The 13132-nt window shown below is 38.0% G+C and overlaps 1 protein-coding gene across 1 annotated transcript in view; it reads right to left on the bottom strand.

The window, feature by feature from the left end:
- Positions 1 to 12458: 12458 nt before the first annotated feature.
- The window catches only part of tsnare1 (T-SNARE Domain Containing 1), an 88932-nt gene continuing 88258 nt past the window's right edge, over positions 12459 to 13132 (bottom strand). The window contains exon 12 of the mRNA XM_081696492.1: positions 12459 to 12593. The gene's annotated coding sequence lies outside the window, so the exon portion shown is untranslated. The remainder of the gene's footprint in view (positions 12594 to 13132) is intronic.

Raw genomic sequence — 13132 nt, 5'->3', positions numbered from 1 at the left:
CCTATTATACTTATCCTTAACACACCACCACCCTAAAAGTTCTTTTTTTTTTTTACTCGTGTGATTATAATGTTGAATAAGTGTTCAGGAGGAAGAACATGAACATAAGTTAAGCAGCCCTGTTTGGCGGAAGTACTGAGACTCTTTATAATGGCTAGATTCCCTGCATAAATAGACATAACCCCCTCTGTATCTCAGCACTAACGTTTTATGCTCCATACACAAGAAACAGGGAAATAAGCACACACATGTAATTACAGAGGCCCAATTATGGTAATAAGTCAAAAATTGCTATGATGGATGTATATAGCCATGTTCTAATCAGCGGTGCAAACTTCAGCAGACTAAAGAGTGAATCCTAGTAAATTCAATCACTGCATTTTCCTTATTGTCTGGCATGGTTTCCCCTTTATTTAAGATGAGTTCATTATGCAAACAAGAGAGTTATTCTAAATCAACTAGGTAATATGTTCCAGAAAGGTTGATTAGCACATTAATTGTTCATATGGAGCTTTCACATTTAAAAAGCCCAATTTTTGCTGTTAATTATGTGCAGTTCCATAACAGAGTGGTTTAATAACCCTGGGCTCTCATTTGAAAATGGCCTAAGTGTAACAGTGTAATTAGGGAATGGAAAAGAATCCAGACTGCTTATTTATAATGAAAATGATTTGCTGAAATGATCACCCTTGGCCTTGCAGTAATATGTAAGACAAATGATCTGTTATAGATCTTTTTAATGAAAGTGCAGTTTGTGATTAAATGATTCCATACATGAGGTGCAGTGCTATCAAGAATTTACTATAATATTTCTTAACCAATATGTCACAGGCACTACCAATAAGATAGTTGAAAGATGAAGAATTTCACTGCCTAATGTTTGAAAGAAGTGAGATATTTTCAGAAACAAAGGACACTGCACCACATTTACTAAAAATGAACTTAAACCTCTCCCACAATGGGTGGAAATGTTTTCAAAATTTCAAGATACTACTATTTTATTTTTAGCTTGTTGTCCTTATTTGTTCTCGACACTTCTTAAATTGCAACCTAATATAATACAGTCATAGCTAAATCTTATTGTCATTTAAAATGTGACTTATCACAATGATGTTTATAAATATGTTTGGCCCAATATTGAATATATATAGATATATACACACAAAATTAATGGCAATTTTTAATCTTATCTCTGTTGTTCTGTGTGCTAAACCATTGTGTTTTTAATCTGTTGTTGTGTGCACTAAACAATCAATTTCCCTTTGTTAGTTCCTCAAGTCTGGCCTCTGAAATGGAGTATATCACTTGGTATCTCTTGAAACATGAGTTAACTGGCCAGTCTCCAAGCTGTGACATAAGTCCACTTCTAGTTTTGTAAGTCTTATTTCTGCTCCTGGGTATTGGTCAGTTGTGGGCTGCTTATGGTTCACACAACAGTCAGTACTAAAAATAAAGATAATAAAGAAACCTTCTAAAAAGGAAACAGTAATGAATCCTCTACATCCTCTGACACTATTAATAGAGTTCACATCTTATTTTTAAGCTTTGTTAAGGAAAACATCACTTAAAAAATAAACAAACACCTGAATCTACACCTGGTATTTTTAGAGAATGCTTTATTCAGGTAAAGCCCTTAGATTCTCATTTTAAGTTTGTTGACCTTAGGTAACACCCATTCGAGAACTTTAAGTTACCTTTTTTTTCCAGAACAACTCTAGTGTTATTCATCCTTGACTGAGTAAAGATTTGCCAGATGGTTGAAGACTTAGTTGACCATATCAGAGAGCTCTACAGTATGTAATGCAGGTAAAGTCACAATTATATTCAGATGGGTTACCTAAGTGCAGCTGAGTGTTCTCACACACACACACAAACATGCATGCATGCATGCATGCATGCACACACACACACACACACACACACACACACACACACACACACACACATATACACACTTCACACACAGTGTGAAGGGGTCAAACTGGGCAGAACTCATGAGCTATGAGGCTAGATTTCTCTCTGATTGGACCATAATGAAATATGACAAGTGATTTATGCCCAGTGTTAATTATGTGTTTGGAGATAATTTGTTATACTGTGAAGGCATAGGCGCTGCCTCTATTATGTAATTGAATAACACAAATAATACATTCGCCATTTCCACTACACAAACTGTTTTACTCGCTGTAATTCCATGCATTTAAATGAAACAACTTCACTCATTAAGAGGGAAAGCATTTCCAAAGAGGTATGTCTTTTTGTCGCTGCCATCTAACATGTTATCCATTATGAGCTATATAATATTTTCAGCAATGCATGGGAAATTTGCCTGTATGTAATTCTTAGTGCCTTCCTTATGTGATGAGTTAAACTTGTATTTTCAAACAACCGCTTTTAAAACAACTACAGTAATAACACAGTTAATAATGCCTAATTAAGACATGATTCATTTCTAGCCAATGACTGATCAGAGTGTGCTAATTTATTTATATTTATATATATATATATATAAAGGCATGCTAAAACATGGGAAAACACTAAACTGTGCAGTGCTACTGTGCAGATCACAAACAACTGAAAGCAATAATTCATGATTCATACTAAGTTTGTGTTACATATTTGCTGAATAGTTGAGGCTGCTGTTGACCAAAGAAACATCTGAGAGATGTGGTTAAAGGGGGAAAACTGAATAGAGAGGATAGGGGAAGAGAGTGTGTTCTAGTTGCAGCTATGAATAGCAGAAGTAGTTGCATTTCCCTTCCATTAAAAGCATTTCCACTAACCTCAAGCTCAGAGTTGCCACCACTTTTGTTCTCTTAACCTTGCTTGCTTTCACCACCTGACCTGACCCACAGCCCTGAGTCTGGGTAAGACTGTATAAACCAAAAGGGAAGTTTTATACAGCTTTAGTAGAGTCTGTGGCCAGTACCTGACTGGGACTGCCTTTAACCACAAAAGACCAAAGGTAAATCAAAGGTAAATCAAAGTTTATTTGTCGCATACATAGTCATCCACAGTACAACTGGCAGTGAAATGCCTTTTGAAATGTGAAATATCAATCACATATAAAACAGAATGAAAATATGATTCCCTGAGCAATGACCATCACATTCACATTCAAAAGGTTTGGCAGTCTGCTTTTTTTGGACATGATAAGAACTCTTAGTAAGAAACATATAAATGTTATCATGTTTTTAAGATCCATAGTTTCAGACGTGATGACTCACACTTGCATGTAAAAGCATGAAAGGTCTCATAATATAGACAAGAGTGATTCTATTTAAAAGCAATGCTCCTTCTTATCCCAAGACTATAATTATTAGTCATCTCAGGATGATAGCAATTTATGTTCTCTGCTCATTGCTCTCCACCCATGCATGATCTCCAAATTGATGGAAAGCTCCATTAAAATAGATGGCAGTGTTTGTTCTGGGGCGCAAGGACTGCTCTGTCTTGCAGGGCAGGTTATTCCCAGGGGCTGTTGACTTACGCCTGGCTGTCTAGTAATTAGACAGGCTAATAGCCTGCTGTGTGTGGTACTCTGTAGTGGTATGAAGAGATGCTACTGTGGGCACTCACCACTGCCTAAAACTGAATGGTTAGAGACTAGCAGCACCCATGATCAACACATGGCACAAACCTACAATATATACACGTGCATACATACACACACCAGACAGCGTACACAAACAAATAGGAAATTCAATAAGCTGTGGCTGAACATATCAGATGCTATTATAGGCCCATGTGGAGCAATTCAGAGAATATCTATAATCCAGTCTCTCATATGGATTAAAGTGGAACATTATAGGTAAGGTGTGGAGACTTTATTTATTCAAGACAGGTGTCTTTTTTCCATGTTCTTGTACTGCATTGTAATTTTAGGCCTAATTAGGTTTAGTGATAATCAATATTGCCTGTAGGGTTTCTCCTCTTGAACATAATCGGCGATGATGTCAACTTTCTCTTGAACAGTTTTCAATGTCATTAGACTACAATCTGTATATCCAAATGCTGTTAGAATAACAGAGCAAGATGATGGCAGTTACAGCATTTATAAAGGTACACAAGAACTCAGAAAGTGATTCTAGCTAGCAAGCTGTCTTGTATTGTAAATGAAACCAAACTGGCCTGGATGAGGGTAAAACATATTGCAGGATTGATTGCTCATCCTTAATAAACAGTGAGAAAAGTCCCAGTTGTACATTGCAATTGAAATGAGAGATCTGATTATTACATGTCATTTAACAGCCAACCTGCATGTTTTTAAAGGCAGGTGTAACTACAAACACCAAAGTATAAATCCTGTTAGCCAAATACTGTCAAATACTAAGCTTGAAATTCGGCTCAGATATAAAACCACTCTTGTTGCATTAGAACAAGCAAAGGACAGATAAAAAAATCTAATTTTAATAGAGCTCCAGATGTTGTGTTTTTTAAAATGTTTAATGAATCAAGATTCACCCCATATGTGCACTGTAAAATGACTGCAGCCAGCAATATTTGATGCCAGCAGCTGACGTCTAATTGTTTAATGAGAGTCTTTGGGTCATGATAATTGACCCCTATTTCATGTCTTTTTAAAGTGAGCTCACTAACGCACTGACTGGTGCCTTCATTAGTCATAGTGCTGCAGCTAAAAGGAACCAGCTTCTCTGAACTTTCTGGAATTGGCTTTTTGAGATACAAATTGAAGTTTGGTCCCCATATCTGTGTCTATCCTTTCACTCAGCTTTTGCTCTTTGATCATTTTTCAAAAGCAGTATGTTGTAAAACATTTTAGAGAGCCAAGTCTTTTCAAAGAATTGTACTAGTCTGCTTAAGGCCCTGAATCCTGTTTACACTAATGAACACAACATCAGTGTCCTTTTTTCAAGGTCAGCATCTGAATCCCTACACCAGACTCTACATCTCTCTCTTATACCCAGTGAAATAATGGAGAGAAGAAACTGACCTTCATCAGTAAGAAGTTGCATTAAGCCCAACAGGCACTGAAAACCATAAGACAAAAGCAAGAAAACACTCAGAGTGCTTCTGCTCCCCCTGTCTCCCTTATGTGCTGGACCTGTGCAAATCATTTCCACTTGCAAATGATTTAGCATTTTATTTTTTAAATGAAGGAACTCCCAGCAAGCTGGAAGAATGAGCCATGCACAGATGTGTGTGAAGCATTTCATCCTGTTGATAGTTTCCTTGCTTTATCTCTGTACAGGACCGCTCCACCTTAGGATAATAGGATAATTTAAACTGGACATTATACCAACATTATACAAACCTTGACAAAATCTCTGTTTTAGAAGAAAATAAGAGGGAATGGCTGTCTCTTATTATATCCCAATTATAGAGAAAAAAAGAAAGATCAAAGGAAAAAAAGATTGAAGTACAAACGACTATGTGCTAATGGAATGCGTACATGTTATAGAAGTGTCATGGACTGCTCCCAGTCCGACTGGTCACATGGTACAACCCGCCACATGATGTGGGAGTTTGTCTCTTTGTTTGTGACCACACCTATGTTCGCACACCTGCTTTTGTGTCTAATGTTTACATGTATTTAAACCGTTGCAGGAGAGTTCAGGGTTGTTTGGTCTTTGTTCATGTTATATTCATGTTCGACTACATTTTCATGTTCATGATAGTATTGCATATTATGTTTGTAACCTGTTGTCCATGTTCACCTACCTGGTTTTGTGTGAGTGCCAATATGTTTGTTCTTTGTCTGTGTATAATAAATGTCTGTCTACGTCAACAGAGCCTGTGTGTCCTACTCCTCGCCCTGTGGCGCTCGGGCCGTTACAAGAAGTAATTGCAATATATGGAAGAGGTTGCTGATTTTAACATTTAAAAAAAAACCCATCAATTATTACATTTTGAATAAATGTACTGCTTATAATAGTGAATGTACACTATACATTACCGAATGCTACGAAACCCTAATCTACAAGCTGTCAGTACTACACAACAAAGTATACTTTGATATTTGTATGGAAGCAAGATATTTCCCCATGTAAAAACTCTATTCAGCCTAAAATAATGAATCTGTAATTAAAATAATTAAGAGAAATGCCTGTCAATAACTGTTTTTGTTTCTTGTTAAGCATTTTGTTTGCAGTATGGTCAGGAAGCTGCCAAACCTCACATGAAAAGTCAACTGTAATCACATGCAGCTATGGGACAAAATGTTTGAGGTTAGGCAAAACAGGTGGCAGCCAGGAAAAAGGATTTACAATTCAGCAAAAGGAGGAAGCTTCAAAAGTAGGCAGAGCTATTGTCAGAAAGTAATTCCATTTCATGAATAACCGCTTGACTGCTTACAGCGACAGCCTAGTCTTCAGCCTGTCTTTCCAAGCATCTCTGCCTGTGCCAAACACTGACAGAATGTCATTTCTACGTTCACAAATACTGGAGTTAGAGCATGCATTTCCCCCCCCCCCCCCCATTAAAGCACCAAATCTGCACCATACTGATGGATGTTCAAATCAAATATAAACAGAAGAAAAGGAAAATGATAGAAGGTTCCTCTTCCAAGTAACTGAATGCCCATCATATGAAAGGATTTTTAGTTGAGGTTAGGACCATTCAGGTACAGCAGCCCATGTTTGGATAGGAGAGGTGAAAAATGCAGCCATTGAATATGAAGCTCCTAATTCAAAGGGGCTGTAGGGAGAGTGACCTATTGGTTGTAATGCTTTTTAATGAGTTCACTGCCATCTATTCTTCACATTCTGACAAAACATGACTGAAGCACCTGCAAGGAAAAGACAAACCAGAGGAGAACTACCCAAGACATATCACTGATGAATGAAAACAAAAATCTTTGGTCTAGATTGAAATGAGAGGAACTCCAAAAAAGTAAACAACCTGACATTGCCACTTACACTGGCTAAACATAGCCAGCTATAAATGAGCAGATTTTGCCCGATGTACCTCCAAAAAGGTATCTGTGTAACCTATATGTCTTCTTTCTGTTTTTAATATAGCAACAAGAAAAGCCTCAATTCCTCTCCGCATTATCCAGCCACTAACTATTGCAACATTAACAACATGATAGGAGATTAAATTCCCTATTTTTTTTACCCACACTATGCTCAGATGGGTCACTCATGTGAACATAGTGCAAGCACTTTTATTTGAGCACAGCAGGCATGAGCTAATTTACACCTATATTGCTAGATGCTGCAGAGATCTCTTGTCTAAAATTATTAATCATTTGTCCTAACTTTGGTGTGATGTAAGCATCTAGTAATCAAAACAGACTTGTTCATTTGGCAAAAGCAATACAGTGGTGCATAATGAGTGGTATGTGGGTTTAGTTTTCCTTATCAGGCCTAACTGAGCTTGACATATTGTATGCAAAGCCAGATTTTCTGCTCTACGATGCAATCCCTACCCTTTACACATTCTATCTACTGATGCCCAGAGGCCTGCTTTACAAAATGAAGTCAACATATTCACACTTTCATTGAGATAGCTGCTTTTAGATTTTATGTGTTTTAGCTAGGTTTAGATTTTAGGTTTTATGTGTGGGCTCTGGCTAATTCATAGTTATTACTGTTCACTTTAGGTTTTATCACAGTGGAGAAAATGTGAAATAGGCTTTGGTGTGCAATGTGCTTTGGTTTTTTCTCTTGGATCATCATCTGGTTGGTTAACATTGGCTCTTCACTTACTTCACTTACTTTTGCCTTAGATTCTGTTAAATTCAAGGCTTCTTCTCTGAACCTAGTTGTTTGTTTGCTGTTGGCTGTAATTACTCACTGCCTTGGCTCTAGGTGTGATTTGGGGGAGGGGGGACACAGCACTTACTGAATTGTTAAATTAGGACGGCTCCGCTACAGACGTATGTCAGTGCAGATGAGGAACTAGAAGAAAAGCCAAATGAAAGCCTTCTACAGATTGTACTTTTCTTCTAGTTCTTCATCTACACTGAGACCAGCCCTCTAAAATTCATCTAAATATTTTTTTCCTCACACAACGTTCATTGCATTCTTTCACAAACCTAATATCTTTCCAATCTGAAATGTGTCTCACACTTCCTATCTACATATCCCACAGATCTCCTAGACACTCATCATCATAGACATCACAATCTCAGCAACCTCATTTACTCCCAACGTTCAGCACAATCACAGACTATGGTGGTAGGAGGGCTCTGGAATTGCCAATCTGCTGTCCAGCAGGCTGACTTCATCTCATCCCTAGCATCCCTCCACTTACTACACTTCCTGGCTCTAGGAGAGACCTGGATCTCCTCTGAGAACTCAGCGACTCCAGCTGCCCTCCAACTCACAAAGTGAGTTTGGACCAGATTTACACCTGGAGCACTACAACATAGGATATCACAGTCACCCCCTCAGACCATCACTTTCTATCCTACCCTCTCTCCCTCCATTGTCTTTCCATCCATACCTCCCCAACATGTTCTTCCTCCTTCCATCGCAATCTGTGCTCCATCACTCTTTCTTCTCTTACTTCAACTATTTTAGCCACCCTTCCTCACACTGACTTGCTTTCTTCTCTCTCCTTGGATACAGTTACTAATACTTTCTACACTCTCCTCATCAATGACTCTTCTATGCCCTCTCTCCTCTAGACCTGCAAGATCTTCCACACCTAATTTTTCTCCTCTATCCTCAGACGAAATTGTTCAACTCCTGACTTCCAGCAATCTGACTACATGTCCGCTGGATACCATTCCTTCCATTCCGTTTTATTCTCAAGAGATCTATTTCCTTTCATCTCTGTCATCATCAATAACTCCTTATCTTCTGGACATGTACCAACTGAGTTCAAAACTGCCAGGGTGGTACCAGTCCTTAAGATGGCCACACTTGACTGCTCCAACATAACCAATTACAGACCAGTATCACTTCTCTCTTTCCTATCAAAAATTATTGAATGAGCAGTTTAAAATCAATTATCTCTTTTCCTCACCCAGAACCAGCTCTATGATCCCAATCAGTCTGGCTACAAACCGGCACATTCAACTGAAACAGCCCTCATAGCAGTGACAGAAAAAGTTCGTGCTGCCAAAACTGTCAAACTGTCACCTGTCTTGATTCTTCTGGACCTTTTGGCAGCCTTTGACACAGTAAACCAGAACATTCTCCTTTCTGTTCTCTCCAGACTTGGTGTGATTGGCTCTGCATGGAAATGGTTTCAGTCCTATATGGAGGGATGGTCCTATCAGGTAACATAGAGAGGGTCCACATCCAATCTATGTAGACCCTCCACCGGTGTCTGCCAGGGCTCAGTATTAGGCCCTCTTCTCTTTGTATATTTGTTCTCTTGGTGATGTTATATCTTCTCATGGCTTCTCCTACCACTGCTATGATGATGACTCTCAATGAATTCTTTCTTTTGCAGGTTTCCAGTCGTATCGCGGCATACATGACTGACATTGCATCAAGGATAACAGCCCACCACTTGAAGCTCAACCCCAGTAAAACTGAGCTTCTGTACATCCCAGGAACTCCAAACCCTTACCATGACCTCACAGTTTCCTTCGAGAACTCCCTGGTATCACCATCTAAAACTGCTCATAGCCTGGGCATAACTTTGGACAACCAGTTGTCGTTCTCAACTCATGCTTCAAATCTGACCCAGTCTTGCAGATTTATCCTTTATAACATACAAAGGATTCAGCCCTTTCTCTCACAAGAAACTGCCCAGGCACTTGTGCAGTCTCTTGTAATGTCAAAGCTAGACTACTGCAACTTGTTACTTGCTGCTCTTCCTCCAAGAGCCATCAGATCTCTACAATGTGTCCATAATGCAGCAGCATGACAGGTCATCAATCTTCCAAAGTTCATAACTGTCACTCCACTGCTGCGCTCCCTTTATTGGCTTCCAGTAGCTGCCCACATCAGATTTAAAACCTTGATGTTTGCCTACAAAGCCAAAAATGGACCAGCCCTTCCATACACAATGTCAATGGTCAAAGCCCGATCTGTACCTTGAGTACTTTGAACCTCAAGTTTGGCTCAGTTTGAAATAGCATGCTTCAAGTCTCATAGAAAACAAGCATCAAGACTATTCTTTGTCTTGGTTCCCAGATGGTGGAATGAATTTCCACTGGCTGTCCGGACAGCAGAATCCCTTCCAGTCTTCAAATGCAGACTGAAGACTCATCTATTTGGTAATATTTAAATGACCACTGATCCTGCTCCTATGTTGAAACTCTAATACTTATTGTAGGGTATTGTTTATTACACTGATTGTGGTCTGAAATAGAGCTTATATGTATAAATATATTTTATATTTTAAAAGCAAGGGAACACATTCATAATGGAATTCAATTCACTAACTGATTATTTTTTATTTTAGAAACATATTAGCAAATTTATTAGGCCAGAGTGGCAATAAGAGACTATGTGAAGTATATCCACATTCATCTGTTTGCTTACAATGGTGCTTTGTGCTTAATTTAATTTTGCGCTTTCATTTAAGATTATATTATTTCCATAGTAAATTAAGAACAACAACTGCCTTAAGAGCTTCAAGAGCTAATGAAAATAGAAGTAGCCATTTTTTGGATCTGCCTAAATGTTCAAAATGGTTAGCTTCATTCATTTGTTCATTTGATCATTCATCCATCCATTTATACATTGCGCGCGCACACACACACACACACACACACACACACACACACACACACACACACACACACACACACATATATATATATCTAGTGATTTCCACAGACATGTTCCTGGAACAAAATTCTTTGGTGCCTGTTCTTTGTTATTCAACCTCAAGCTGTCACTGTGCAGTGGGCTGTGTCTGTTACACGCACAGGGTCCTAATTCACAGGTTTCTGAAGACAGCTCAGTACCTTTGCCTATAGTGACAGAAAACTTACTGGTGGTGAGAGTGCAAATGTGTTAGTGTATGACCCATCAAGACATTTTGAGACAGCTATGGATTGCTTACCTCTTCATTTCCAAAAGCAGACGCCTCAGCGCACATGGTGTAGGACTGCTGCACATGGCATACTGCCACGATAGAAAATGGCTGCTCTACATCAATTGAGCCTAGATTTGAGCCAATGATCTGAGCTGTAAGTTCCATGTATTTGATTACAGAGATTTTAGTACTTTAGCACTTATAGTTTGCTGCTATGACAAACAAATCACCACAAAATATTTGAATAAAATAATGATCATGAAATGTACTATTACATTTCTACTTTTGATGAAGAGTCAAATATTGTGATATAATTTTCCAATAGAATAACATCTCTCCAATGCTCATAACTTTCTAAATTGTCTCATTCCTTTCAATTCACTGACAGCTGGCACTGTGAACATGTGCAGTCAAAACCCACAAGTCAACATTGCTGTGTTTACCTGTGAGAAAGCAATTAGGCCAATAGGATTTCTTCAGTCTATTTATAAGCTATCAGTAAGAGGCAGTAGGGCCATCTGTATTTTTATCAGTTTAGGGCCAGCAGTTCTCCTTCATGTGATACGTTAATACCTATATTAAACATTAATTGATATGATTTTTCCAAATTTTTAATTATTACACAATGTTTCTTTTATTGCATGAAAGGTGATTTTAAATTTCAAATTGTAACCAAACATAAGGAAGTGTTTGTGAAATCATTGTGCTACTTAACAAAAATATAGTTTTTTTAAAACTTCTGTAATAAGTATACCTGTATTTCTATAGCACCTTTCAAAAACAGAGATACAAGGTGCTTCACAATGACCAAAAATTCAAAAATTAAGTACAATATGTAAAAAACAATTAAACCAGACCATGCACAGATGCACATAATAATAACATGTACAGCATTGCATGTGTCCTGCCTTCAAAGACTAAGGTATACAAATGGGTTTTTAGTCTTTTTTTAACAAATCCTTAGACTCAACAAGTGTAATGATCAAGCGTAAGCGGTTCCGCAGTGTAGGAGTGTATACTCGAAAAGCACAATCTCCCTTCAGAAGCTGTAAAGAACATACCCATAGTCCCAGTTCCATTTGAGACATATTCTAGATGTGATGACAACATTTGCCATCATTTAGAGAGATATTTTTTTCTCCCTGATGAAGGTTTGTGATCGACATATTTTGTGTTCATGTCAATTTAAATATTTAAGTATCATAAGTTGTGTGTGACATTACTTTTCAACAATTGCATAGCATATATTTAGAATTGCTGACCAGGGTTGAGGGTGAATGGGAGTCTTTTATGAGTATTACCATATACAGATTGCTGAGCCTAAGCAATCTTTCAGTTTTATGGCTGCTTCTGGTACTCATCCTTATTTGCAATCCTAATTTAGTTTTAGGGGCATGTCTCTGAAACTCAAAAATTGTATTAGACAGAAATAATAATAATAATAATAATAAAATGTAGCAAGAAAAACATTAAATATGGACCCATAATGGACATGACGAACATGTTGTCACATAGTCTCAAGACTTTAATATTGTGTTCATTTTATTATATGGACTGTGATATGTGATATTTAAATTGGTAAGTGTGCTGAGCTGAATGTCATACACTGGGAGATGTTTCATCATATGGCTGTGATTAGCGGCATCCTGTCACAGCCGTGCGGCCTTTCACCTCACGAACACTCCGACCTATGGGCACAAATCTCATGCATTTGATTAGTGTGAGCTGGTGGCATTTAGGACATCATCCATAACAGATACATTCCCTTATTTTTTCATATTTTGACCTTTATCTGTCCACCAGCTAATGAAGACATATTATTAATGAGCAAGCTGTCTGTTTTCTTTGCAGCTATCACTATGACAAAAACTTAGTGGTGTTGTGGTAAAAGTATTTGACATTGCAGTGAAAGTTGTGTAAACATCACAAAAAAACCCCAAATCTTTCCTAAATTATCTGATGTAATCTTTTTGTTTCGAACTTTTCTAGAAGTCATACCTTTCCGTTTGCTTTTGTAACAACAGCTTTGACTACAACACCTTAAATTTAAAAGTATTACTCAGATTTGGCCATGTACTTCCCTGCCATCCTTGTTGAGACAACTTGTTGCATTCATCGTTGTAAGGTTTGTGAGGCAGAACTAGATGCACAAATCAGTATGAGAAGGGTAGCCATTGTGTTCACAAATGCAATATGTTCCAGCAGTTCAGCCCATTAGAAAGCTGTT

The sequence above is a fragment of the Electrophorus electricus genome, chromosome 14 (assembly GCF_041902795.1).
Source record: "Electrophorus electricus isolate QZ-2024a chromosome 14, ASM4190279v1, whole genome shotgun sequence".
In the NCBI taxonomy this organism is placed as follows: Eukaryota; Metazoa; Chordata; class Actinopteri; order Gymnotiformes; family Gymnotidae; genus Electrophorus; species Electrophorus electricus.
This window is presented reverse-complemented; position numbering and strand designations above follow the sequence as displayed.